Source organism: Peromyscus leucopus, chromosome 3 (genome assembly GCF_004664715.2).
Source record: "Peromyscus leucopus breed LL Stock chromosome 3, UCI_PerLeu_2.1, whole genome shotgun sequence".
Taxonomy (NCBI): domain Eukaryota; kingdom Metazoa; phylum Chordata; class Mammalia; order Rodentia; family Cricetidae; genus Peromyscus; species Peromyscus leucopus.
In genome coordinates, this window is record NC_051065.1 from 12,167,570 (window position 1) to 12,195,548 (window position 27,979).

At 35.3% G+C, this 27,979-nt stretch overlaps 1 protein-coding gene across 3 annotated transcripts in view; it reads right to left on the reverse strand.

The window, feature by feature from the left end:
* The window catches only part of Foxp2 (forkhead box P2), a 545,581-nt gene that overhangs the window by 348,704 nt on the left and 168,898 nt on the right, over nt 1–27,979 (reverse strand). For 2 of the 3 annotated variants that reach the window (XM_028871779.2, XM_037203507.1), the window contains one exon: nt 8,699–8,789. The exons of the other annotated variant lie outside the window; for it this stretch is intronic. The gene's annotated coding sequence lies outside the window, so the exon portion shown is untranslated. The remainder of the gene's footprint in view (nt 1–8,698; nt 8,790–27,979) is intronic. 3 annotated transcript variants of the gene reach the window in all.

Sequence of the window (27,979 nt, forward strand, 5' to 3'; positions counted from 1 at the left end):
ATAGAAATCCTCTTCTCAACCTGAAAGTACAGAGCTTTTCTAACAAAAAGCTTTTATTGCTTTCTTCTATGAGTATTTTCTTTAATCAGACCAGGGCAATAGCCAGAAGCAGCAACATTCTTTGCCAAAATATCACAAAAAGAATCTACAGTCAGCACAACCCATTAAGCCCTACTTACACTGTTCACCTGATTGTCTAGTATAAAGTCCAGTCTTCCACATCCTTCCAAAAATCACACAGCCAGGTCTGTCACAGCAATAGCCCACTTCCCAGTATGAACTTTTAGTAACTTTTCTATTGATGTAATAAAACACTGTGCCTATGGCAACTCACACAAGTACAGGTTTATTTGGGGCTACATTTCCAGAGGTATAAGAGCACATCACAATCATGTTGGGAAAGCAAGGCAGCAGGCAGTCACAGTGCCTCAAAGCAGAGAGCCGAGGCTCACATTTCAAACCACAGACAAGAAACAGAGAGAAATAACCAGAAATGGCACACTTTTGAAACCTCAATGCCTGTCCTCACTGACACACATTGTCCAGCAAGGCCACACCCTAAATAGTGCCAATAACTGGAGATCATGCATTTACATGCCTAAGGCAAATGGATGTATGTCAATTAAACCACCACACATATTATATGTTACTATTAGCATTTTATAGGATTTCAGATACTAAGGTGATTCTAACAATTGCCTATCCCATAAAATTTTCAGATGATGATACAAACAAAAAAAATCTGTTTTGTATTATTCTTTGAAAAGCATGTTTGTTTTCTCAAAAGATACAATATGTGAAACACATAACAAAACAAAAACATCACAGGATGTTGCCCAAAAGAATTTTCTTAGTGTGAACACATAATCATTATTAATGGATAAAAGTCTCATCTTTAGGATTATCTTTCAGTAGTGGCCAATAATTACAGCTATATGGAATCTTAAGATTCTGAAGTGCACTTTGGAAAATCTGTCCATTTGTGGTGACTATTAAATTCTCTGAGATTACTGATCCATGCATTTAAGTGTTATAGAGAGAGAAAGAAGAGAATTTCCTCAAAATATTGTTGTCTTAAAAGTTTTTTCACTGTTGATCTTTTACTGATGACTCATTGAATATCAAAGTAGCATCATAAATTCATAATTTCATTTAGCAATTTTTATTGTATTGACAAAAGTGAATTTTATAGGTCAAATATTAACAGGAATATTTATCCCTTCTTACACTGAACACAAAAAGTATTCGATCTCACTTCTTAGCCTTTCTCATGGGCTTAACCTGCCAAATTATTCCACTTGATTTCAGAGAATTCTCATAAGGCAATCTATTTTATTTACCTTATCTTCAATAAAATGGTTGAGTGAGCATCAGCAACTCTGAGACACTTTGAGTTTCAATCAATCTTCAGGCAAAGGCACCATTCTGTATTAGACCTACTGTGCTGGGAGTTTCAGCTAGACTTTGGAATAAGCCAGAAGCAGAGGAAAAATGTGACCCAAGCTTAATGAAGCCACAGTGAAGAGAAAGCCTCCCCTGGTTCTCACAGGTATGGATTCTACAACACCAGTGCTGAGTTCCACACATAAAGAGTTTCTTAATAAGGCTGACAGCAGGGAGGCATCAGACTCCAACTTTATCTTACATGAAGTTTACAGTTATAGTCAGTCCTCTTTTATTGAGATGACAATAATAATAATAATACTTATTATTATTATTTAAAAAAAAACCTGCTTGCAAACACCAAATCTCTAACTTTTATATGGGAGGGAGAAAAAAAACAAAACAAAACAACAATCCCAGGCCACCTAGGTTTGCATGGGCTACTTTCTGTGGCATTTTCGTACAGTTACTAATGTGTTGTTAGTACTTTCAATGGACCTTCCCTTACCAATTTGCATGGCATTTTAAATATAGCTGCTGGATTAGATTTTCACCACAAAACAATCAGAAAGTTTGAGCAACAACTCATTTTGGCAAATGATATCATTAAAGACTAATTCCAAGAAACGAGGGGTAAAACTGTGAAAATGTCTCCCCAAGCACAAACTTTGTAATAAGCGACGCCTGTTCATATTTGATATGGGCTGTAAAAGCAGACTATTGTAATGGTGCTCTTCCCAGCAAATAAGACCATTAAAAAGGTACTTAATGTTTCAGTTGACTTGCAAAGCAGGCCAGTTAAAATTCCATATTTTGCCTTTCTTGTATAATGGTATCAAAATTTTGCAAGTGCTCATCTCTAAACCATAAATTTAAAATTACAAATGCAGACTATTTTTACATGAAAAAGATACATTTTCATTGTCTTTTTTGTTTTCCTTGTGATGCAGGATTTCAGCTCAGATACTATCCTCACATCAACAGCAGTGTAATTTGGAATGATGATTGCATGTGACAGTTCATACAAAATTGCTGAACTATTACTTGTGAAAAAACACTTATTTTTCTGGAAACCAAATGTATAATTCTTCTAGTCAACTCAGCATTTCAAAAGAGCACTCAAACTATCTACATGTACATGTCTATATTCTTCTGCTTAAACATATTTCCTATCGCTCCAAAAGACAATGAAGAACAACAAGAAGCAAGCAGGACAGGTTATGCATATTAACATCCTATAAGGGAAAGAGCATTTATGCAGAACTTTCATAAAAGAAAACTGATTGCACCAGCACATAAAACTACCTACACCTAAGTGCAACACTTATATTGATGTGATCATTTGAAAAGGTATTAAAAGTGGCCTTTCCATGTTATAAAAATCAGTATTCCAGATGAAGTCTAAAAATTTCCAGGTTTATTCCCACGTGGCTCACTATCTTATAAATATACATGCCTGTACTTCCATTACATTTGCCTGAGAGATCATATATTTGGTTAGTATTAATCCACATACTCTCTACAAAGACAGAAGAGTGCCAAAATTTATAAAAATCGTAGTAGTAATGGGTTATTTATCACTATCTTAATGGGAATTACCTGTAGACATTTAAGAAGTTATCCTCAAACTTTGTAAAATAAGGGAGGGAAATGTTATATCTCACAAAATGAATGAAGACAGAACAGCCACCCAGTCGTTTAGCTGGGTGGTTTAGAATTAGCCTTTCAAGAAGTTGTGACGGAAGAGTGGAGGGGTGAAAGAGGAAGAGGCATGGGGGGAAGCATGAAAAAGAACATTCAAAGACTCCACACCTGACATAATCAAGCCAGAACAGGCAATGAACTCGCTTAAGTCAGAGTGCTGCTCACATGAAGAACCGATTAAACACGGAAGGGAGAACACATTGACAGGAAGCATGACAAATCAGGAGGCATAAGAACAACACTGGAAACTTCCCTAGCTCACGGTTTCTCTCTATCCCCATGATGTCTCCCCCTATTATGGTATCTCTCTCATTGCTCTCCCACTCCATCCCTGTTCCAGCTTGACCAGCCTGCAGCCTTGAGTGGGGCGGGTTGGTTGGACCTGCCTCTACTGAATTTATCAGGCTCTGCTGACTTACCTTCTTGTAGGAGGGAATGGGGCGTGGGTTGTGGGGGAGGTTGAAGGGGCAGGAGGAGGGAAGAGGGAGATCTGTGATTGGTATGTAAAATGAATTGGAAAAATTTAATTTAAAAAAAAAAGATAATAGAGTCTATGTCACGGGCAGCATCAGCAACAAGTAGTTTCTGTACTCCCCCCACCCCGAAACAGGGTTTCTCTGTGTAGCTTTGGTGCCTTTCCTGGAACTCACTCTGTAGCCCAGGCTGGCCTCAAACTCACAGAGAACCGCCTGCCTCTGCCTCCCGAGTGCTGGGATTAAAGGCATGCGCTGCTGCCGCCGCCACCACCACCTGGCAGATTCTGCACTATTAAATAAAATCATTTCTTAACCTGTGGATTCTAAAAAATTCTGAAAAGTCACTTTTTGAAGTAGTCTTTCTCATCCAGCCCAGGCTGACCTGTGTATGACTCACGCTGTAGCCAGCACTGGCCCTAAACTCGCAGTGATCCTCCTGTCTCAGCCTCCCAAGGGCTGAGGTACAAGCATGAGCCAGCCACACATGTCTTCAGAAACAGTACCTTTACAGGCGCTCCAACATCTCAGTCCCTATGATAGTGGAAATATCCTAGAAATTTTCCTTCAAACATCATTCTTAAATTAAATGCTGGCACAGAGACCAACTTTCTAAACTGTAAAGATGTCACATACATAATTTATACATGAGATAATTATATAGATATCATTTGTAGTGAATACTTATTAAACTATTATATGCTGGGCTTGGGATATAATATATCACTTATTTCTGTCAGTCACAGTGGAATAAGGCCAATGATCCTCTAAGTGTACAATCAGAGCAGATGTTATATGGGAAGACACTAAAGTCTTGACCCAGCTAAAAAAGAGAGAAGAAATGACACTGTAATAAAAATGGAAAAATAAATAAATATGCTTTAAAAAAACTGAAATAATGAAAACAATACAATAGGTGTTAATTGATCACAATGAAGGCAAGCCCAAAAATATACCTGAAGATTTACATATAGGGGAAATAGTCAGAAAAGGCTAATTATCTGGGTTTTGGACGACTATAGAGAACATAATATCAAGCTAAGCTGTAGTCTGGTAACGTGAGCCAAATTGAAATAAGGAATGAATTTTATATAGCATTAAGCCTTATTGCTAAACCATGGCCTTCTATCTGTGAACAAACTCTTATAATAAATTATAATGTTCCTTTTTGTAAATATAATAATTATAAATTTTATATAATAAATTATTCAAATTTTAAATTTGGAATCGCTATAAAGGGACAAATATATCAACCTAACTCCCAAATCTGTGTCTCCAATTAATTTATTCTTCCTATAATACCTCTGGTTCAAGGTTGAAAATTCTATAAATGCCCAAGAATAAATGCTTCTTAAAATACACTTTCCTATTATGGTGAGCTTCTGGCATTATGCATATGCATTATTTACAGCAATGTGTGGTTAATGTTCATTTAGACCAGTGGAAACAAGGCCTGCCACTACACACAATCATGACTGAACCTTAATTAGTAAGTTTCAGAAGCAGTTTTGGGAACTGCACAAGAAATCAAAGTCCCTTCTAGGAAGGGACTCATCATTGTTCAAAATAAAGTCTCTCATGATTCACTAATAATCTGCTGATAATTCCTGCTTTATTTTACTTATGTGTTTATTTGTTTACTTATTTTTAATCAGAGCAAACACAGACTTCTTAAGGGAAACTTAGTAAGAACTATAAAGAGTGGGAGTGTCTCAAAAGGAGTATTCTGGCCAGTTTTATTTCAACTTGACACTGTCTAGAGTCATCTCGGAGGAGGAAACCTCAACGGAGCAAATGCCTCCATAAGTTTTGGTTGTAGGCAGTCTTATACATTTTCTTAATTAGTGATTTATATGGAATAGCCTAGTCTATTATAGGTGGTGCCACCCCAGGGATAGTGGTCCTGGGTTCTTTATGAAGGCAGGCTGAGCAAATCATGAGGAGCAAGTCTATAAGCAGCATTCCTCCATGGTTTCTGCCTCCAGGTTCCTACCTAGTTTGAGTTACTTCCTTGGTTTCCATCAAGGGACCATGATTCAGGATACGCAAGCCAAATAAACCCTTCGTCTCCAAGTTACTTCTGGCTATGATAACTCATCCCAGCAACAGTAAACCTAACTAGGATAGTAATTGGTATCAGGAGTGAGGCATTGGCTGTAAAAGACCTAATCAAGCTGTTTCTGGTAGGAATGTGGAAGGACTTTGAAACATAGGGATAAAAGCCATTGCATGCTGAAAGTTCCCTGGGCAGGACTGCTGGAGCTTGGGAGACAATGGTGAAAACAGTGCAGCTGATGGAGGCATGGCTTGAAATGTTCAGAAGGAAGTTTAAAGGCTCAAATGGAGCCATTTACTATTTTGAACTAAGAATTTGTGGTTCTGGTCAGCTGGGGCTAAAGAGTCATCCACAATTAACAAAAGACTAGCAACACTGAAGTGAAATCTTTGCTTTACTGGGACAAATGATGCTGGTTAGCTGGAGCTGAGAAATTTCCAGTGATTAAGAAGAGACGAGCATCACTGAGGTTTAATATTCTGGGAGTATTTCCTCAGGGGTAGCACACAGAAGCTGTGGCCCAGAATCAGCCAAGGTTCACATTGTGCTAGCAATTGAACTTGGTAGTTTAAGAGTCACTTAGGAGGTGCTAGTTTTATGAAGGTGTTCAAGGAGATTATTGAAGTTTGGTAGTGTAAGAGACCAGAAGAGTCTTCTTATAAAAGTACACCCTTAATATCAGTTGAAGCTCCAGGATTGCATGGCTCATGCTCAGCACCATGAAAAGAGCCCAAAGGAGGTTACTGGTGAAAGTGCAAATCAGTTACAACAGGAGATCCCAACATTTTAGAGATGCCAGTATGACTGGATTACTACCAAAATCAGCAGAGGTGATGGAGTGGAACCACCCTTAACAAAGTAGATAAGCTAGATGTTCTGTGGCAGGCCCTTAGGAACATCCCAGAAGACCTTGAGCAAATCCCAAACATTGAACACTGAGTGATTTACACTGTTGGAGTTGGTTTTGCTTTGTTTATATGTGTGATTCTGCCCTGGTTACTCGCTTTTTAAATAAAGAAGTATTTATTTTACTTTTACAGAAGCCCATAGTTGATAAACTTTGGACTTTTAAAGAGATTTTTTTATTGTTAAAAGGATTTTGATTTCTATAAAGACATAGCATTTTAATGTTTGAATGTGTAAAGACTGTTGGACTTTTTAAGTTTTTTAATATATTTTATATTGTGATGTTTATTAATATGAGATCTTGGAGATAAACAAAAAGGAAAGGTTATTGTTAAATAGTGTTATATTCATGTGTCAACAGGGAGGAAGATATTTATTTCAAAAATAAATTAAATTATCAATGTTCCTGTAGAAGTAAATATTTGTTGAAAAGAGGATAAGGATCTTATCAAAAGTTATCATAAAGATGGAGTATGTCAGTGTCATCATTAACATTATTATGACCACTAATATCCTCACCACACATAAATTTGAATGTTAGGAAAGCAAGTGTTCTATTTTTTCTTTATTAATTACTACCTATGAACCACAGGTAAATTACTTTTAGAAATCATTTGGAGCCTTTGTTGTTCCTCAGCTTGCCAAATGAAGATTATAGCCTGGGCTCACTTACATCATAAAGATAATTAATGAGGAAATGGAGTCAACACTGGTCCTATCACTTTGAAAATCATAAATTCTGGCTAAATGTCTAGTCATTTAATTTCTGTATTTGGCAAAGTGACAAGGTTCATAAAAACAACAAGAGCATAATCATAGGTAAAGCATGAAATGAAATAGCTGGGAAGTATTTAACTATAGTTAATGCATAAATCCCTCCGAGAAGTTATGGACCTCTATCTTGGAAAAGGTTTAGAAATGAGGAAAGCAATTTACACAAAAAAGAGGTCCTGAGGCTTGCCTGTGACAAAGGGAACCCACTGAGAAAAATTTTTGAAGAAGTCAAGATATAATGATTCCCTTCTGTTTGGGGCCTTTCTTAAAAGAAAAATAGTTGATAAAAGTTGACATACCAAATAGAAAATGATAAAATTCCTTACTTAAAAGTCTTTTTTTTAATGGACATGGTGACAATAGATCTTTAATCCCAGCACTTGGGAGGCAGAGGCAAGAGGATCTCTGTGAGTTTGACATCAGCCTGATTTACATAATGAGTTCCAGGACAGCTTGAGCTACATAGTGAGACTCTGCTTTAAAAAAAAAAAAGAAATTTAATTTTTGGGGTCTCCTATCCAAGTACTAACTAGACCTAAGCCTGCTTAGCTTCTAAGAATAGAGTAAATCTATCTCATTTAAGATAATCTGGCCTAGGAGGTTATACAGATATATATTTCTTTACTATATATAATCAGTTACTTGAATAATAACACAATGAAACTGTAAACATAATTTTACATAAATATTAGAGATTGAAAATCTTTCATATTGGCTTTGTAAATACCAAGGCAAACTACAATGAAATTTAAAGATGTATGATATTACTAAGGAAATAAATTCTTCCTGAACATTTGAGCTCTTTAGTACTAAATGTTAGCTATAACTAGTCCAAATAAAGTTTAGGATATAACACATATTTCAAAGAGAAAATTGTGTTGTTATTTTATGTACTACCTTATAGTTTTCTCAGTATGTATGGATCCCCTGACAAAGTCAACATTAATTTAACTTAAGTAACACTAGTTCGGATTAAAAATTAGCAGTACAGTGCTTACCAAGCATGTGTCTGACCCTAGGTTCAATCTACACACACACACACACACACACACACACACACACACACACACACACACACACACACATACTTACATGCATACGAGTAATACTGAAAATGCCAGCTCTTAGAGGTTCAACAGTAGCAAAATATCCCAAGTGATTTTTCTTTCAAACCCATGTCTTCTCAAGAGTTCAAAACACAATTTCTACTTCCTTTGTGCTGATGTTTAAAAAGTGAGAGCAAGTTGAGTAACAGAGTAAACAGGAAGAAAGCAGGAGGGCCAGTCAAATCAACAGTATGCATATGGCTACAGCCTAACACACCTCTGCCGTTCATTAGAAACTCCGCAATACTGAGTAAATATACTTAACCCAAATACTAAGACTCAACATAAACAGTTACCTGTCTGTTCTCAATCTTCGATGAACCTTTCAAGTCAACCTTGGAATGGAATCCTACGTACATTCATCCCCAGCATCACATTAGAAGAGCCCTATAAGTAGAAATAGTTAAGAGCCCTGTGAGTAGAAATAAATGTCACTTCTTTGAAAAATAGCCTTGAATTTGTGTCACAATTAGGGCAATCATTAAATCAAACAGAACATATTCACTCCCAAAACAGATTGGTTAATTCATTCATTATTTGTGAACCTCCAAATTAGTATGAAATGCGTTAGATATGTTTTTCATCTTAAGAACTTTAAATCTCATTGTTAGGAGCTCACAAGAGGCATTGCCAGGAGGTTCATATTTCATCCCCTCTTCTTACATAGATTGGGAAGGTTTAAACTTTTTGATGATTGAATTCTATAATTTGTAAAATAAAAGTATTTGTGTTGTAGGATCTCAAAAGAAAACATGACTGATTTCAATTGCCTCTTCAACACATACTTAATAAGCTATCTAGGCCTTTCCACAATTAACAAATTGGTAGTAATCATTTTCTCCTTTTAACACAATATAAGGGTTATTACTTCAATGATTATTTGAATTTCTTTTTTCCAGCCCTAGCTCCTACTCAGCCAGTTTGTTTTCCTAGTGTCTCTCTCTTTAATCTGAAACATTTATCTATTATCTTTTTTTTTTTTTACTAAATACATATGTTCAATAAAGATCCAAGAAAATTGTAGGACTTCCTGTTACATAGATAGAAAATGGATTTTAATCGAAGCATCTAATCTAATTGATTGGTAAGTATGGCATTGAAAGCTGAACCGACTCTACATCTGAAAATAGAACTTGCCAGAGTACTGTGTTTGATGAGCAGTGTCTAAGCAGGCACTGGAGCAGTTTTATTGACATCATGTGCTAATTCTTCTGTGAATCTGGACATTACTATTTTTTAAACAATATTTCCAAATGCATATAAGATAAAGAAACCTTTAATCCAGGGAAATGGCAATGGTATGAATGGCTGGTTAAAACTGTTTGAGTTACAGTGGTAAATACTCAGTGCTACTGTGACTCTTGCTGTGTGTCACTGATGTGTGTCACTGATATTCCACAGAGCCATAAGTCTTCTACAGATCATAATAGCAGTTAAAGCAGACTGCTGACATAAACAATAATTCAACTACTGCCTTTGCATGCTACTCTTTGTTACTTGCTGTTATCATTATTTACATTCCTCTCAATATTAAGATCTTACATAAACACAGGCTTACTCTATATTTTCCCCATGTTACTATTTCTTCCATAATTATTTTTTATCACACCAAAGTATATTGATTTCTTATTAAAATATAGACGTCTAGATCAGTTTTTAAAGTACTACTAGGTTATTTTTCTTTTCCTGTGTTCATAGTTTACCATTTTCCAAAACAATCTGCTAGTTTTTTTCTAGTTATTGGGTGATAGTGATTCGAGTGATCTGTATAAAACAAATAATCTTAGGATTCTGAGGAATATTTTTTTGCTAGAAGGCATACCGAACATAAATTATTTAAAAAATATTACATAGGTTCTAAAATACATGAAAGGCTTAGAAGAAATTCTCTAGTAGTCTGTTTAGTTTGCATTAGGCATTCATATGTGATCAATATTATAACATCAATCATTTGTAGAAACACTGAAAATAAGAAAATAAATAGGTAAAATTTAAGGTTAAAAAGTTATTCTTTCTCATAGGTGGGTGAGGGGATGAGAGGGATATGGGAGGAGTGAGGAGAGGAGAAAAGTGATCAAAATATATCATATGCAGAAATTTTCAAAAAAGAAAGGTAATAGAAAAAAGTTGTGTTTGCAAAGGTTCAGTGATATAATTTCTGCCCACAAAAGAAAGTGCTCATGGTGCATTATTACCCTGATTCTGATTGTCATAGTGGGAACTCCACAGGCCATGCGCATTTATCTGTTACCACTGTTGTGTGCTATGAATCCAGACTACTGCCAGAGAACATAGGCAATCAATAACTATTCGGTGAATGGATGTAGGAATCTATGAACAAATAAATACAGAACTGAACAGGCATGATGATTTAAATAAATCTGAGGTAGAATAGACAGTGGCTTTGAATCAGAAAGAAGATCCACACTCAGGTAATCATTGTTGTACAGTTGAGAGGTCAGATCACCAGTGCTTCCTTTACAAATGAAGACACTGGGACCACAGAGTCGAATTACTGTTCCTAAAATTCTGCAGAAATAGATGAGCAGGAATTGAACCCACACTTCTGGCTCTCAGTCCAGACAATTTCCTGGGATACCAGCTGCCTTTTCTAAGAAGGAAAAAAAAAACTTCTTCTACTAAGAGCTGCACAAATCCCAACAGATAGAAAACACTCCTACCATGCCTCTCCTTACTATGCAGAGCGTAGTAAGACCTCCAGCTCTGCCCACAACAGAGCAAAGGTGATCAAGAAAGTAGTTTCTCCCTTGCAGTTGTTTTCCCCATCAACTCATTTTCTCTCACCTACAAAAGACTCTTCATGCACATACCCATGTCTGCTATTCTTCTCCATTTGACCCTCTGTTATTAATCAAGGGTCTACATCCAGATATCCTGTTTCCTTTTTACAAAGGGCAGATAGAGCATACCATAAATAAAGAAAAACAATGTGAGAGATAGAGAAGAGGAGTTAATGTAAGGAAATGGTTATACCAGCTCAGAAATCAAGAAGATAGTTGAGACAGGAACATCAGCCCCATAACTCATCTCTACCACCCACAACATGTCTATTCCCCAGTGTGATGCTTTAGTGAAGCAAATTCCTGCTTCCTGTAACTCCAATGGCCTTCTTGACAGAATTAGAAATATGCATATATAATATATGTAAATTTATCATGTATAAATATATGTTGAATTACTTTATATTAAACTGGAAAGGAGACTAATTTCAGGAATGACCCAAAATGACTGGTGAGCAGGGAGAAGCAAGGGGAGAAAGCTGAAATAATGAACAATATAGAGTTAAATATGTTTCATAGCATCATAATGAAATTCATCACTTTGATAACTATTTTAAAAATAAAATTATGGGACTCATGAGTGTGTGAATGAGTGGGTCTCTGATTCTTGTGCCTTCTCTTGTGGCTCTTTTAGTTCTGTTGATTTGCCTTGTCCAGGCTTGATGTGATTGTTTTTGTTTTATCTTATTATATTTTATTTTGATATGTTTTGCTGTTGTCTCTTAGAATCCTGTTCTTTTCTTGTGAGAGACAGAAAGAGAGTGGATCTGGATGGAGGGAAGGTGTGGGGGGAACTGGGAGGAGTAGAGGGAGAGAAAACTGTAATAAGGATACATTGTATGAGAAAAAATATTTTCAATAAAAAGGGAAAAATCATTTTTAAAGGAAAAAGTATTCAGTGATTTTTCAAAAGACAGTGAAAAGAGGTGTCTTAATTTAACACAGCAGAGTGTTACTTCTGGTTGGGAATTTTCAATAAAATTAATTAGGAATATGCATTTTGGAGTTCATACAGTTACAGAATATTGCTTTAAACAGTTGATAATGTGACTTTAATAATATCTTAATAGGGGAGAATTTTAGATTTTATGGTTATTAATATGTTCATATTATAGTGATGACTTGATATGATACGAAACTATGAAACATATAAAAACATACAAGCATACACACTGATTGGAGCTAAGTGATGTGAGATTTTGCTGAATTCAGTTCTCAAATTAGTCTTCTGTCATTCAAGTAGAATACTGAAGAGGGATGATCTTCCTTATTGGTTAAGGTAAATTTCTTCAGTTATAAAAAACAAAACAAAACAAAACAAATGCACTACCAGTCATCCACATTGGAGAAAACATATAGCCAAAAGAGTATGCATATTTTATTGAGCAACCCCCTGATGAACAGCACAGGGATATAGGGGGGGGAAAGCAAATGATACTTCTGTTATCACCATATCCCTGTCAAAATATTAATGAGATCTGTTCAGAGACATTGAGGTAAAATCAAAGTACACCTTGAAAGTGCAGTTTAGGTGAATGTTGGTTGATATTATGGATGCAGCTCAAATATTTATAGAAGGGTATTTACAGTCATTGCTTACATTTGTTACATTAGTGTAGAAGTACTATGGAAATATATAAATATATACTTTGGAAAGATGTTCGTGTCAAATAAAATAGAAATCATAATTAAATCAACAAACAGAAAAATAACATTGCTAACATAGGAGCTGGACAAGCAGACCATATAGACAGGAACACTGATTGCTATGACAATTACTTTCAGAATCCTACTTTCTTGGACTTTACCCCAAGGAAAAGTAAGGGTTCCCTAGTAGAGCAGCATAAAAATGCATTGTCATCTGCACATAAAATGTGTATAACTACTTTAGACTATAATTCTAAATAGAATAAAGGCCTTTTGTTTGTTCAGTCCTTGCAAATCTAGACACCTGCTATGTATAAAGCTTGTGGTTGGCTGAAAATACAGAGATAAAGACACTCTGTTGATTGGGCTTAAAGATATGGTTTGTGTGAAGGAAGTATACATTTCAGTGATGGGTATTTGCCCCAGATGAGAATAGATGGTGTAACTATGATGCAATATAAGCAGAAGTGAGCTGTGATGATACCAACTATTATAACATTTTGACAAGTTGAAAACAGCAGTTATTAATGAAACAAGAAGAGAAACTGACATATATGCCAGAATCACACCTAACTCTCCTTCTGAATGTTCTTGCAACAACAAAAAGAACTCTTGTAGACTTAAAATTGAAGACTTAAGTACATCCATATTTTCACTACATTTTGTAAATACTACCTGAACTTACCAATTTGGATGTCAGTGAAAGCTACAAAAAGGTTCAGCAAAATAACAGGGTTTACCTCTGTCAGCCTGCATAAGACATAGTAGTAATTTGAGGAAATTGTCTCTGGAGCCCCTTTCTTGATTCCAGAGCTGCTTTGACATATGTTTAAATCCAATTGTAACACAGAAAACCAAATCTCAAACATAAGAAAAAGTCTTCTAGTCTACATAAGGAAACTTATGATCACTAGCATAATGCATTTCCCATTGAGATATTGATAGTGATAAATATTTTATCAAGTAGAAAATCGTAGATGACTTGAGATTTCAAATTCAGTCTACCACATGGTACACTATCATATTCCCCAACTGCTTCTCTAGGTTTATTTCCAAATCTCTGCCATTTTCAAAGCTTCTATCACAATAACATGTATTCACAAATTGGGATTTTTAACCATGTAGTGATATTTGTGATAATTTTTTCAATAATAAAACCGGCATATGATCATTCATGGCATAGCATTTTTTTAGTTATTGCTGCATTGTTAAGATTTGAATTTAGGAAACTCTGAATTCTATTATCTCCATCTATTTACTTCCTGCATCCTTTTCCTCCACTGGCTATGTCTGAGCTTCTACTAACAGTGAGCTGCCTTCTCTGAATAACTTCAGACTCCTCAACAGAACAAATGTCATGGCTTGGATATGAGAGGTACCCCACAGACTCATATGTTGACAGCTCATTCTCCAGCTGATGGTACAGCTGAGAGGAAAATGGATCCTGAAAGCTGTAACTTTGTTTATAGATTACACCATGATAGATTTGCAGTTGCATGCGTTACTAGAAAGTAGGGAAAACTGAAGGAAGTAGACCATGGAGGACATGCTTTTAAAGGTTCTATCTTGTCTTTACTCCTTTCTTCTTTATTCTCATTCCTGGCAGTCATGAAGGGAGCATATCTCTCTGAATCATCTTTCTGCCATGATGTTCTCTCCCAGGCCTGAAAGCAATGAACTATAGACTAACACTTCTGGAACAATGAACCAAAATACAGATCTTCCCTCCTTTCAGTGTTTCTCAAGTATTTTTGCATAAGTAATAAAATCTAAAATACCTAGTCAAAACACATTTTTATATAAAATACAAATCTCTGTCTTGAGTATAACTTGGGTTTTAAATGAATAATGATAATATCCAAAAGATTGCAAGAATATATTCAGATTATAGTGCAATTATTAGGAACTTACATTAACTATAAAGTGATATAGTGTAATTTGAGAGTGAATATGGTGTTGCAGAATATTAGTTAAAGATGTGTTGCATTTGTTTATGCTGTGGAACATTTGTTTAATGATGCAAAGATGTGTTGCATTCTTTTATGTTGCATTTCTTTAACACTGTGACTAATATACCTATCTTAAACATTCAGTTGGTGTAATAAAGAGCCAATAGCAAGGCAGGAGGGAGCATAGGCAAGACTGGCAGGCAGAAAGAATAACTATGAGGAGAAATTTGGGAATAAAAGAGAGAGAGAGGAGCAAGAGAAGAAGGAGGACACAAGAGGCCAGCCACCCAGCTACACAGCCAGCCACAGGGTAAGAAGTGAAGAGACATATACATAAATAGAGAGAGGTAAAAGCCCAGAGGCAAAAGATAGATGGGATAAATTAAAGTTAAAAAAAGCTGGATGGAAATAAGCCATGGTAAGACCAGGCATTCATAGGTAAGAATAAACCTCCATGTATTTATTTGATAACTGGGTGGTAGGCCCCCCAAAAGAGCAAAGAGCCAAAAAGTTAATAAAAAAATTACCACTTGGACTTGATGTTAGTGTAAAATAAGGGTAAAAATGCAGCATGCAATTACAACGAGATTTTGCAATAAAATATGTCTATAATCCAAAGTTAACTTTCCTATTTACTGACAGTAAACAAGTAGTATTTGAAATTAAAACCTCATAACATTCATGTTATCTCCCTTCAAAACAAGATACTTGGGTATAATTTTAACAATTTCTGCACAGTATCTCTATAAAAATCATAAAATTAATTAAGAAAAAACAACAAATATCTAAATAAACTGATGTTCCACGTCAATGGTTAGGCAGATTCAATATTGTCAGCAAGTATTCCTTTTGTAAATCTTATGAATTAAGTTCAAACCCAATAAAAAATTCTCAGCACATGACTTTTGTGGGTATAGAGAAACTGATTCTGAATTTGAAAGCAGAGGAGACATCCTAAAATAGTCATAACTATGTCAAGGAAAGTTCAGAAACTCAAACAGTACGACTTCAAGGCAAAATGAAAGTTCAAGTAAGAAAGACAGAATGGTATCATTGAAAGAAAAGATCAACAGAACAGAAAAAAGATTGCAAAAATAGAATCACACAAATATAGTCAACTGATATTTGAAAAAAGAAGCAGAGATGGTCTTTTCAAAAAAATGGTACTGGGGAAACTGGAAAAATATGAATCTATACATATAACTTCCACCCTTCACAAAAGTTTACTCCAAGTGGTTCATTGGTCTAGCTGTAAAATTCAAAGTCACAAGACTCCAAGAAGATAGTGGAGGGGAAATTGAAGTAACTTTGTTTACATAGATGAATTCTAAGCTACAATCCCAAAAGCAAAGTCTATGAGACACTTGGTAAGCTGGACATCACCAAAAGTCAAAACTTCCACTTCATAAAAGCACTGTTAGGAGAATGAACCTTGCTGAGTAAAAAATAACTGCCCAAACAGACTCAATTAGTAAAGAATATAAATCCAAAATATGTAATGAGTGCTGAAATATCAATTATAACTAAACATAAAAAACATACCCTTTTACAAAAGTTTTAACTATAAAAATTATTTATTATGTTCCTATTTAATCTATCAACAGTATGACTACTCTTCAAATAACTGTTATTTATTTACAAATCTACACTGGTCTTTTATTATTCCCCCAATTGACTCTAAACTCAAATTTATGTCAAACTTTGTTTCTTATTGATGTCTTATACATAAAGTATGTGCCCTATTTGTTTATTTACTTCAAATATCCATTTAAAATGACATGAAATCTTGAAGGATGAACATGTATTTATATAGTATTCAGAACAAGGAAATTCAAAGTTATGAGTAGCATGTAATATACCTAAACATATTAGACTAATTATTTTATACAAAATTTGATATGTTCACTTGGTCTGACTCCTCCAAAACAAAAGAATCATTCCCTCCATATGGTTAACTGTAGTTCCTTTATAATACAAATTCCATAAAACAAACCTTCAATAAAGGAAATATTCATTTCTGCACCTTTTTCATGCCTCCTCCAGTCAGTATTCCAACTGAGCAGTGGAAATGTAGCAATAATTAGATGCACACATACAGGAGTTGCTGCTGTTGCTCATTTTTTTCTTTATAAGCGGTAACAGTGATAGTTACTATAACAAAAGTGAATGACACACTGACAGAAAGGCCATGTCTTCTAGGAATTCAAGAGTCTAGACTATTTTTTCCTTCACTTTAGCCTGTAAGGATCATGGTCTTTGTCAAAGACTAGAGTGAGCAGTGACATGAAGAGAACAGAAAGAGGCATCAGGTCTGAGAACATCAGAAACAGTATCTCTAGATTATAGCCCCAGTGAAAGGGACATGGCTAATCTTATGTGCTTTTCTAAGGGCAGTGTAGTCTAACAATGGATCTTAACTGAAGCAGATGCTTATGTAGTAGACTGCTCATTTATTAAATATATAGACTATTAAATTAAAATATATCTGTAGAATGTTATTGGTTAGAAGATGGAATGAGGAAGTAACTAGAACCTATTCTTTAAATTGTAGATAATTTCAATTTTGGTTGATTAATAAAAAAATCTAGATATGAATGATAGCCATATTTTACAGCAATGTGAACATAATTATTGATACTTAAATATAAACTTAATTAAAGTAAGTGTTTTAATATGTATTTTATCATATCTATGTAATTCATATGTTAATATAGAGTAAGTCTTAAAGTTTATATTTTAATACCTAAATTATAATGCAAAGAAGAGTCACTGAAAGCTACATGAGCTTTGAATTACATAATATTTGCAAAATGAGGCCCCTAACCATTTTGACAAGGAATAAAAAGTAAATTAGTGAAGGCAAAGATTGTTAGGAACTAGAAAACCATTGCTTTTAAGGGATGAGAGAGCACCTTACACTCGTATGGTATATATAATACAGTATAGCAAATATAGTAGCACATTGTCTAGGATATTCTTGACAATAACCAGATGGTTTGGAAATATGCAATCTTTTAAATATAAAGTTTACTTTAGGCATTTTCTGACAACTGTTTCCTTGGGATGATTAGATTATTTCCCCCAATGATCCGTATTTAATCATTTATAGAAGACAAATTATGACATTAATCCTATTACATTTTATCACCTACATTAAGATGCTCAAGTGTTAATGACAACCAAAGTCAACACATAAATTTATTGAATATACTAAACTAGCTGTTAAACAATTGTAATAATTTTATCTACTAATCTAATAATTACTGAAAACATAAAATATAACTTGGTAGAAAAACAAATACTTCATTATACCATCCTATAATTTAAAAGACTAAGGCATGAATGAATGAATGAATGAATGAATGAATGAATGAATAAATAAATAAATGAATAAATAAATAAGATGTTTACACAATCAACTGGATTAAGGGAAGATCTAGAAAGGCTTTATAAAACAGTTAGAATCTGACCTAAACATAAAGCTATAGATTATCTTTAAACCAAGTATGAATACAAAAACATGAGCTTATTTGTAGAAAATAAAGAAAATGAAATGGTCATATAATATTGTAACCAAAGTTGTCAAGTCTTTTTTCTTTTGGGTTATTATTTTACTTTTAAATATTTTAAGAATCTGCCAAACCAAAAGCTTTTGTTTATGTGTATAGTATGTATCAACACTTACTTCTTAAAATGGAGAAATAAATCATAATAACAAACATGTAAACATTATACTATCATATCAATGATAACTAGATGTCACTTAATGTAAAAAATAAAAGCCTAAAGGATTGATAGAAAGTATAACAAATCAGAAGACTATGTAGGATAGTGTACTAGGAAGGATGAAAAAAGAATTCCAAAGAAAAACTGCATTTCAAGGTAGGACCAAGAAATCATGTCAGGCATTTTAAGAAAAGTGACCATTAAGTCATGAACCAAGGATCTATAAAAAGGGGTGTATAAGTTTGACACAGTGATTTGAAAATCTCTGCATCTGAAAAAATACCTATGCAAAAAAGGGGCACATCCTTAAGACCTTCCATCGTTTCAAAGAAGTTAAAAGATTAATTAATTAAAAGTGACCAAATTACAAGGTAATAAGGAAAAAAATGAAAGTGAGGTAGTCCTAAGATCACATAGAAAGTCATTTGAGACTTTGATAATGAGATAAAGGGAAAGAGGAGAGGATAAAGAATGGTCATTGCTGAGATTGGGGTGCTAAGAAAAGGAATTGGTGATGGGGAAAACCTGAAGGAAGGAGGGAAATGACAATGGGATAACGTTTCAGAGCTATTTCCTTTTCATTTCAGACAGATGAGGTCGGGAACAGACAGTTGTTTTGTTTATTTGCTTCCTTTGCTTTTCCTGCCCCATGTGCCTTCTCTTACAGCACCAACAGGGTGGCTGCCAAATGATGCTGAAGGTTGGAAGCAACTGACTTCACCACATCAGAACATAATAACCAGGCCTGCTTTTAAGTCAAGAAAAGTGGATACTGTCACCATTACTGACTTCATTAACATAAACTACATAGTCTTAACAACCTAGTGTGAGACTTTCCACGGAAAGCTCAGAGCTACAGTCAAGCCATTCCATATCTATCTCCCAGTAATGAGATCCCACCCCCATCAAATAAGTGATGCTGTTGCTGAGTTTGCTGTGGAACCTACTGATATTTTAGTAACATTGAAAAGCTTGGTGGAGTTCTCTTGAAGGGTAGAGGATAAGGAGTCATCATCTCTAGTTTTCTGATGATGTAATCTCATTTGTGATGGATGCTAACCTAAGAAACATGACAATTTTCACCTGATTTACAGCAATGGTTCTACACCACCATAGGCTTAATCTCTTGCAAGGTCACCCATGACAACTTCAGCTCTTTGCAGGAGCTCATCAACACATTGCATGCCATTATTGCCACCAAGAAGACTATAGTTGGTTCCTCTAGGAAATGAAAGCCAGAGGATGACATCATCCCTGCATAGGCTCGTGCTATTTAAGCCTAGACAAAGGTCATGCCTGAGCCGAATGGGTGGTGTATTCACACAGCTTCCCATCTATCCATCCTGAATGTGTCAGTCAGGGATCTGACCTTTTATCTGGAGGAAGTTGACATATATAATGACCTTAAGAAGGTGGCAACCCAGACTTCTGAGATCTCATAGAAGGTGTCTTAGGATACATCACAATTCATTGTCTTCTGTGGCTTTAAAGTGATACTTACTTTTCTGCCTTTGACAATAGAGTAGATATTTCTCTCAACAAACACATTATCAAGCTTATTTTGTTTATCACAATGAATTAGCTAAAGGAGCATCTTTATAGTCTATATTATGTGCAGAACCTTAAGGAGGAAGATCTCCTGGGTCTTCACCAAGCCAGAGAAGGAACACAGGCATTGAAAGAAGCCCTCAGTTTCTTGTCATTTCTTTGAATCAACTAAGTATCCCACCACTAAGAATCTGCCCTCCTCTGAATACTAATATAAGTTTATGCTAGTTGTCCATGGTCCAGTGACCTTAGTAGCTAACTGTAAACATTTTTCAATTCAAACAAAAATAAAATATGAATATTCAGTTAATTATACTAGCTAGATTTCAAGTGTTCAATAACCATGCCTACCCTATTGGACAGTGCAGATAAGAAACATCTCTATCACAACATGGATGGTGTTCCTCACTCTAAAGGTGGAAATGAACATATTTTGTAGGAGCTAGAATGCTCTGAGTGCTTACCACGCTTTACACTGCGCTAGTGCTTCAAGTGTGATCACAGGCGGTGTTCATAACAATATTTTGACATCTGATCTATTGCATTTCAATTTTACAAATGAAAAATGCCTACTTTTGCATTCTAGAAGAGGCAATATTTAAGGTAGAGTGATCTGAATCCAAAAAGAAAGAAATGATGAAAATGATTACCATTTTGGAAAATGAAGCTAGGCAGGTAGCTGATGGAAGTACAATCTTTCACTCGAGTTATAGGAATATTATGGAATACATCAGGAAGAATGTGGACTACAAGAACAAATGAGTGAATTCAAGTGAGTTATCTATTCAATCCTAAAGTATTAACTTGATCTTATGTAAATTAAAAGGTACAAAAATATAATGAAGTAAAGTTTTCAGAGCAACTCTAGCCCAATTACATTGTAAGTGGGCCTCTTTTAAGTGAGGAAGCTACTGTTGCCATAGAAATGAACACACTACCACTCATTTATGCTTACATAACATCTTCCATCTGATGAGCTCAGAAAAACTTATAAGCATTAATTCATTAATAGTCCTTTTTATTGGAAGTGCATCAAAATTTACCTAATAGAATACAACAACAATTGCAGTGAAACAAAAGGAAATTTCATTGCTAACAGATTCACACAGAGTATATACACCATTTCCCAACACTTAAGAAATGCCACAGTTATCTGATATAGCATTAACTTTCTTTCTTATACAAGCACAAACCATCTCCTATTATTTTATTGTCAAAAACATACAGCTTCTCTTCTACCCACACTTTAATTTCTATTTCAAGTGTCTGGTTACTTACCTCAAGATATATTTTAAAACACTGATATATACAGTTACCTGCATTGCTCACACTAGTAGGATAATAACTGATATAAATCTGGGTCTTTCTTTAAGGACATATATGATCTAGTTTTAAAGGAGGAAAGTGTTAACTTACATAGGAAAGGTTTGTGAGTTTACATGTTTAATGGAAACTGTAACAACTGAAAATTAAAAGATGCTTATTTCTTCAAATTTATTTTTGTTTTAAAAACACTAGGTTTGAAACAATAGTTTAGCAAGTACAGTGGTCCATAAAACACAACATTTTGTTTTTGACAGATTCATAAATAGATTATTTATGTTGTTATAACTTCTTAAATATTTTTAAAAGTTGACTACCCTAAGAATGTTTTCCTCCAATAATGTAAGTAAAACATTTTGGAACTTGTGTTTTTCAACTAGTCCATTTTACTATTTCCTCAGGTAATATTACATTTTCCACATTCTGTTTCCCACAAAACCATTCACCCTTGATTCACGGGAACAGAGATACCAGTTCTTGAAGAGAAGACCTGCAAGGGAGCCCTGTAAAATCAGGTATGCGAATATGAGACATGTTCCCAAATATTATTTTGACTTGACTTTTGATAAGGAGTAATATCAAATTAACTGCTTGATATTAGCAAAGCTGATTATTGCCTATCCCATCATTCAATAGGTTTTATATCCCCAGCTTTGTCTTTGTGCTCAGGTCAGGTTTCCTGCTAATTGAGCATTCCTGCCCTAAGCCCTCTCTCCAGTTCTTCCTGGTCATGGTCCTTCCCCAACACACACAGATTCACTGTGCTTTTCTTGTTGCCTGTCTCTTGATCTGTGAGAAACCATAGAACACAAGATCTGTTTGCCCTCTAGTCCCCAAACAACAGATAACAAGAAGTGAACTGAGACTCCAGCTATATTTCTATTTCTGGCTATGTGGTCATTCTCATCAAAGAATCCCTTACTATGCAAAATTAATTGTGATCCAGTTGGGGACCCCTCAGCCTTTGGTTCATAGTTCGTGTGTTTCCATTCATTTGGCTATTTGTCCCTGTGCTCTATGCAACCTTGGTTTCAACAATTCTCGCTCATATAAACCCTCCTCTTTCTGGCTAATTAGACTCCCAGCGCTCCACCCGGGGCCTTTTGTGTGGGTATCTTTGTGGATTTCTGTGGGCCTCTTTAGCACTTTGTTTCTTCCTTTTCTCGTGTGGTCTTCATTTACCATGGTCTCCTTGTTCTCCCTCTCTGTTCTTGATCCAGCTGGGATCTCCCGCCCTCTGAAAGGTGAGACAGTTGATTGGCTTGATCTATTTGGGAGGCATCTAGGCAGTGGTACCAGGCTGTTTGAAACCTGGAACTTATGCAGGGACACTTGGCTCAATCTGGGAGGAGGTGAATGGATCTGCCTGGACTGAGTCTATCAAGTCGAACTCAGTCCTTGGGGAGGCCTTGCTCTGGAGGAGGTGGGAATGGGGAGTGGGCTGGGGGGAAGGGGAGGGGGGCAGGAAAGGGAAGAACAAGGGAATCTGTGGCTGTTATGTAGAACTGAATAGTATTGTAAAATAAAATAAAATAAAATAATTAATAATAATAATAATATAATATAATAAAATAAAATAATTGTGAGCAATCATTTTGGGAATTTTTATCTCAGTATGAAATCTACTTTATCTACTTTATCTTAGGTCACTGAACGAAATTGCTCAAGTAAGAATTTGCTAATGGTCTACTTTACTCTAAGAAACTTTAAAACACCTTGCTATGGTTATCCTTTTATTTGCTGTTTACCACGTGTTGCTGTGTAAACTCCTTCAGCTCATCGTGGCTTGCATCTCATTTGTGTTCCTTCCTCTGCTCTTCAACTGTTGAAATGGTCATCAAAATGTAATAAGTTGATCGAAAACTCTCAGATATTACTTTAGAATAAGCTCATTCCTTTTATGAAAGATGCATCTGTATTTGACTTTGTAAGATAATAAATTCAGGAAAAACCCAACTGGGACCTCTAACATACTCTCCTACAATATATGAATTTTATACTAAATAAGACTATAATATTCTCCTCTACAACTCAAAGATACATCCCCACAGGAAATGGAGATACTAAAATATTAATAGCTTACCCAGGTTTTCTAAGCCTACTAAGGCACCTTAAGCTTTATCACAGTCTGAACACTGTAAATCATTACGTTCATGTAATCGAAACTCTCTAGATGTTCTTCAGCTGCTTTTCAACCTAATGTTTCTGATATTTTTAAGATAGAAAAGTTTTTATGCTTTTCACCCTGAAAGAAGGTAATGTCAAAATCAATTTATAAGCTTAATAAGTATTGTCATAATCACTGTTATGGGGTTGGTAATATTTTAAGGGTTATGACAATGAAATGATTAGCTATAAATAAAATTACTGCTAGTGATTTCTTTGTTGTTTCATTTTCATAATGTGCATATTGCCAATGTCTTCACTTAATCTTTCCTTTCAAATTGTTATCTCCTCATTCAACCCATTCCAACATGTTGAGCCCATTCTAAAACCCTGACAGCAGCCATACAACTGTTTTGTTTTGTTTTCCTGTGTGCTTTAGTTCCTTTTCCTGGTGACCTAATAAAATAACCCAACAAAGGAAACTTAGTAATGAAGGAATTATTTTGGCTCCCAGTTTGATATTACTGTCTGTCATTGTGGAGAATGCAGCTGACCACACTTAAACCACGATGAAGAAGCATAGAACAATGAATGCCTCATTCTCTCCTTTTGTACAGTCTAGGATCCAAGCCCAGTGAAATCTAAATGATCACTCACACGTATGCGCAGAGACTCATCTCTCAGATGATTTTAGACTTCAAGTTGACGACTAAAATAATTATCACACTTCAAGGGAAGTTCGTTTCAGTTCTCAACTTGACACAATGTAGAGTCATCTGGAAGGGGAGTTCAAATGAGTTCTATGATAGAACAGCCTTTAGACATGTCTGTGGAAGAGTATCTTGATTACATACATTACTTGAGATAGGACCACTGACTCAGGGTGGGTAGCACCATTCCCTATGCAGAGGATCCTGAACTCTATAAATAGGATCGAAAGGTGATTTGAGTACTAGCATTCATGCATTAATTCACTGCTACCAGTTCTTGGCTAGTAAAATAATAAACTGGATGCTTCAAGTTTCTGCCGTCTTCCCATAAAGATTTATTGTAACCTAAAATTGTGAGCCAAATAAACCTCTTGCCCTTAAGTTTCTTTGTTCAGGGGTCTGACAAAAGGACACTAGGAAACAAAGCTAGGACATTCCCTGTACTCAGTCTTCAGTGGGCAAATTCTGACCACATTATTTTTTTTACTTATCATTCAACATAATTGGTCAACTTTTGACCATCTGCTCTTGCTTTGTATACAAATCCTAAGTGGTCAAAAATAGACACCAACACACTATAGTATAACAATTGGGAAATATAATCAGGTGGCGATTCCCATTTTTCTACCTTGATAATGTATACAGGATTCAGCAACTGTAATTGCTACCCCCTAACGTACACTGATTCACTTCATCATAACCACCATCGTCACTTATTTGCATTGTCATAGCAGTTTTCTAGATAGATTTTACCCTTTAACCTTCCTCCTACGTACGCTCTCTGGAAATTCACAACTATGATTACATCCAAACAGAAGCAATGCTATGTTTCAAAATTATAAAACAGTTTTAATTTTATTAAGTTTAAAACCAAAGTGCTTATAACAATCCAAAAATAATTATAATGTTTGACACTTTTGTCTACTACTCTGTTTCCTACATCTTTCCAACTCATAAGGGCTGCCCTCCTTTGTTCCTTATGTTAAGCATAAAATAAAATTTTCTCTTTAATGGTGTCTAAACCCACTGTATCACTTCCATTAGAAAATTTCAATATATCATGTTTGGCTATTCATTTTCTGGCTATACAGAATGGCAAACACTATTGTTAAACCAGACACTATCTTCTCCTTACTCAACTTTACAGTTAATCATTGAGCCCACTGTTGTCTGGCACTGAATGTGTATGTGTGTAATTTAATGTAAATTACACATAGACTTTTTTTTTCACTGCTAGATCTTACAGACCAAGAAGGATGCATGATAGCATGCAGGATAATAAGTAAATATTCTTAAATGATAAACTTGAGTCATGTATCCAACATCTATCAGCTTATTACTTTGGAAAGAAACAGTGTGGGCTGGGGAAAGCTCACATGAGGCTTCAAACTTATATGAAGATTCAAAACTATAAGCAACTAGGGAACTCTGAGAGTGGAAGAAAGAGTTGTCCCCAGGGAAGAGCATAACAACTGATTATCTAATACCCCTAAAAACATACATACAAGTTACACTACGCAGGCTGAGCATCTATCTATATCTATCTATCATCCATGTATCTACCTATCAATCTGTCAGTCGTGTGTGTGTGTGTGTGTGTGTGTGTGTGTGTGTGTGTGTGTATGCATGTGTTGTGTAAGTTTTCTCCACATTCCATTCAGCAGGGAAACTTCTTAAGTGGCAATGTAAACAAGTTAAAATAGCTTTAGGAAGTCCCTGAAACTGACCAGATTCATTAGGCCCCTCCCAATCAGAATAAACAATAAAAGCTGAACATCTCCACCTCAGATGAAGTGAAGCTGACCTGCAAATATTCTTGGGGGAGAAAAGTTACAAAGAACATCTGAGAGCAAAACAGATGCCTAGAAAGAAACAGAAACCAGGCCAGCTACCTGGAGGAGGTTTAGACCAACTGAGGCACCTGAAAAGAACACTATTCAATGTCCTGAGCTGCCTACAGGCTGGACTGTGTGCTCTCAGATTTCCAGCTACTGTGAGTTGTCACACAGCCTGGAGTGTGCCTTGGTGATGAGGCCGTCTTCAGTCATTTATGACCCTGTAAGTAACTCCTCACCCAGACTCCTGTAAATAACCTCAATAAAACTCATTGTTTCACAGAGATGGACTTTGGTGGTATTCATACTTTTATCTGTCCCAGGATCCTTATCTCAGGTGAGTAGACATGTATGTTGCATCTCCTTAGGAAAAGTTACATGGCACAGCATGTAACAATAATGAAAAAAGAGGCCATGAATTTGAAAGATATCAATGAATGTTATATGGAAATATTTGGAGGTTGGAAAGAAAGGGGGAAATTATGTAATAATAATCTCAAAAAATAAATGAATAAAAAAAATGAATAAAAAAGGAACAGTGTCTTTGATTTAAATTTAGTCATTGTAAGGTTGAAATAAGAGCAACCAATAATGATATTGACCTCCTCTGGCCATTATATGAATAAAAGCTTTTAACACATACACTATCCTTAAAACAATGCTGGCAGAAAGTTTGTTTTATGTTTTGATTTTACTAACCTTTAGAAGTCTAAACTATTAGTCCTAGTTAGCTTTAATTGTCAACTTGATACAGTCTAGAGTCATCTCAGAGGAAATCTTTGATTGGGGAGTTACCTACATGAAATAGGCCTGTCAGAACGTCTGCTGCAAAAAAGTTTTAATTGTTAATTAATGTAGGAGATCCGGGATTACTGTGGGTGGCACAATTACCTGTGAAGGTGGTCCTAAGCTATGAAAGAAAACAATGCTCCATGTTTCCACAGGCATAAACAATGATGAAGACCACTTTTACAGCTGAAGCTTAAGCAACTATGACCCTAAGATATATGAGATATGTAGGCCGGTGGGGAAATGCTCAGTGGAGAACTTTCAAACAGTTCTAGATCATGCATTTACAAGTCTCTGGAATATGTTATCTCACACTAGGAAATTTGGAAAAAGAAAATGAAATTATGTCTAAAATCTTGCTTCAGTCAAGCTGTATGTATATAAAAAATACAAAGAATATCTTATCATAAACTGATTGTGTACAGATAAAGCATTTTAGGATGATGACTAGAAATTGACTTTATATAAAATACAGAGATTCTAAATTTGTCTTTTTATCATAAACTCACTTGAAGAAAGCCAAGTGTGAAAAATTAAAATCAGTTTCTGAAAAGTTGGTGCTCTGAGATACCGTGTGGTGGCTCATATATAATATAAAGCTTGGGAAGTCTTAGCACTGGAGAAGAGATAGCCCACTGCATCTTTCTTCTTCAAAACATTTACCTTTATAAAATGAGCTAGTTGTAAAGCCAGGCCACTCAACAGGGGTTCTATAGAGTGGCACCTTGTTAAAATTACAATTTCAGAAACATGATATGGATTTCAAACCCAGCCTAACTTTCATCACTTATTTCATCAGAGTCTTCATTGCTTAGGAGGCAGTCTGATGCAAAATAAATTCCCAGTGATTGTTTCTGGAATAAATAAAGTGGATGATCTAGGAGTTCTGTCAGAATTAGTTTACTTACCCATCAAAGTGGACCCAGCAATCTATGAACTCCAAAAGTCCTTATAGTTTCTTTAAGGAATACATGGCATATATCTGTAAAGTGTCTGGCCAATAAATTAATAAATACCATTTCATTTACTGTCTGTTTCTTTTCAATGTGTCTGGACATTTTTAAATATTAGAAGTCCCACAGAAATACATGCAAATAAATGGAATAAATCCAAAATTTTAAGTTCATTGACAATAACATTTCA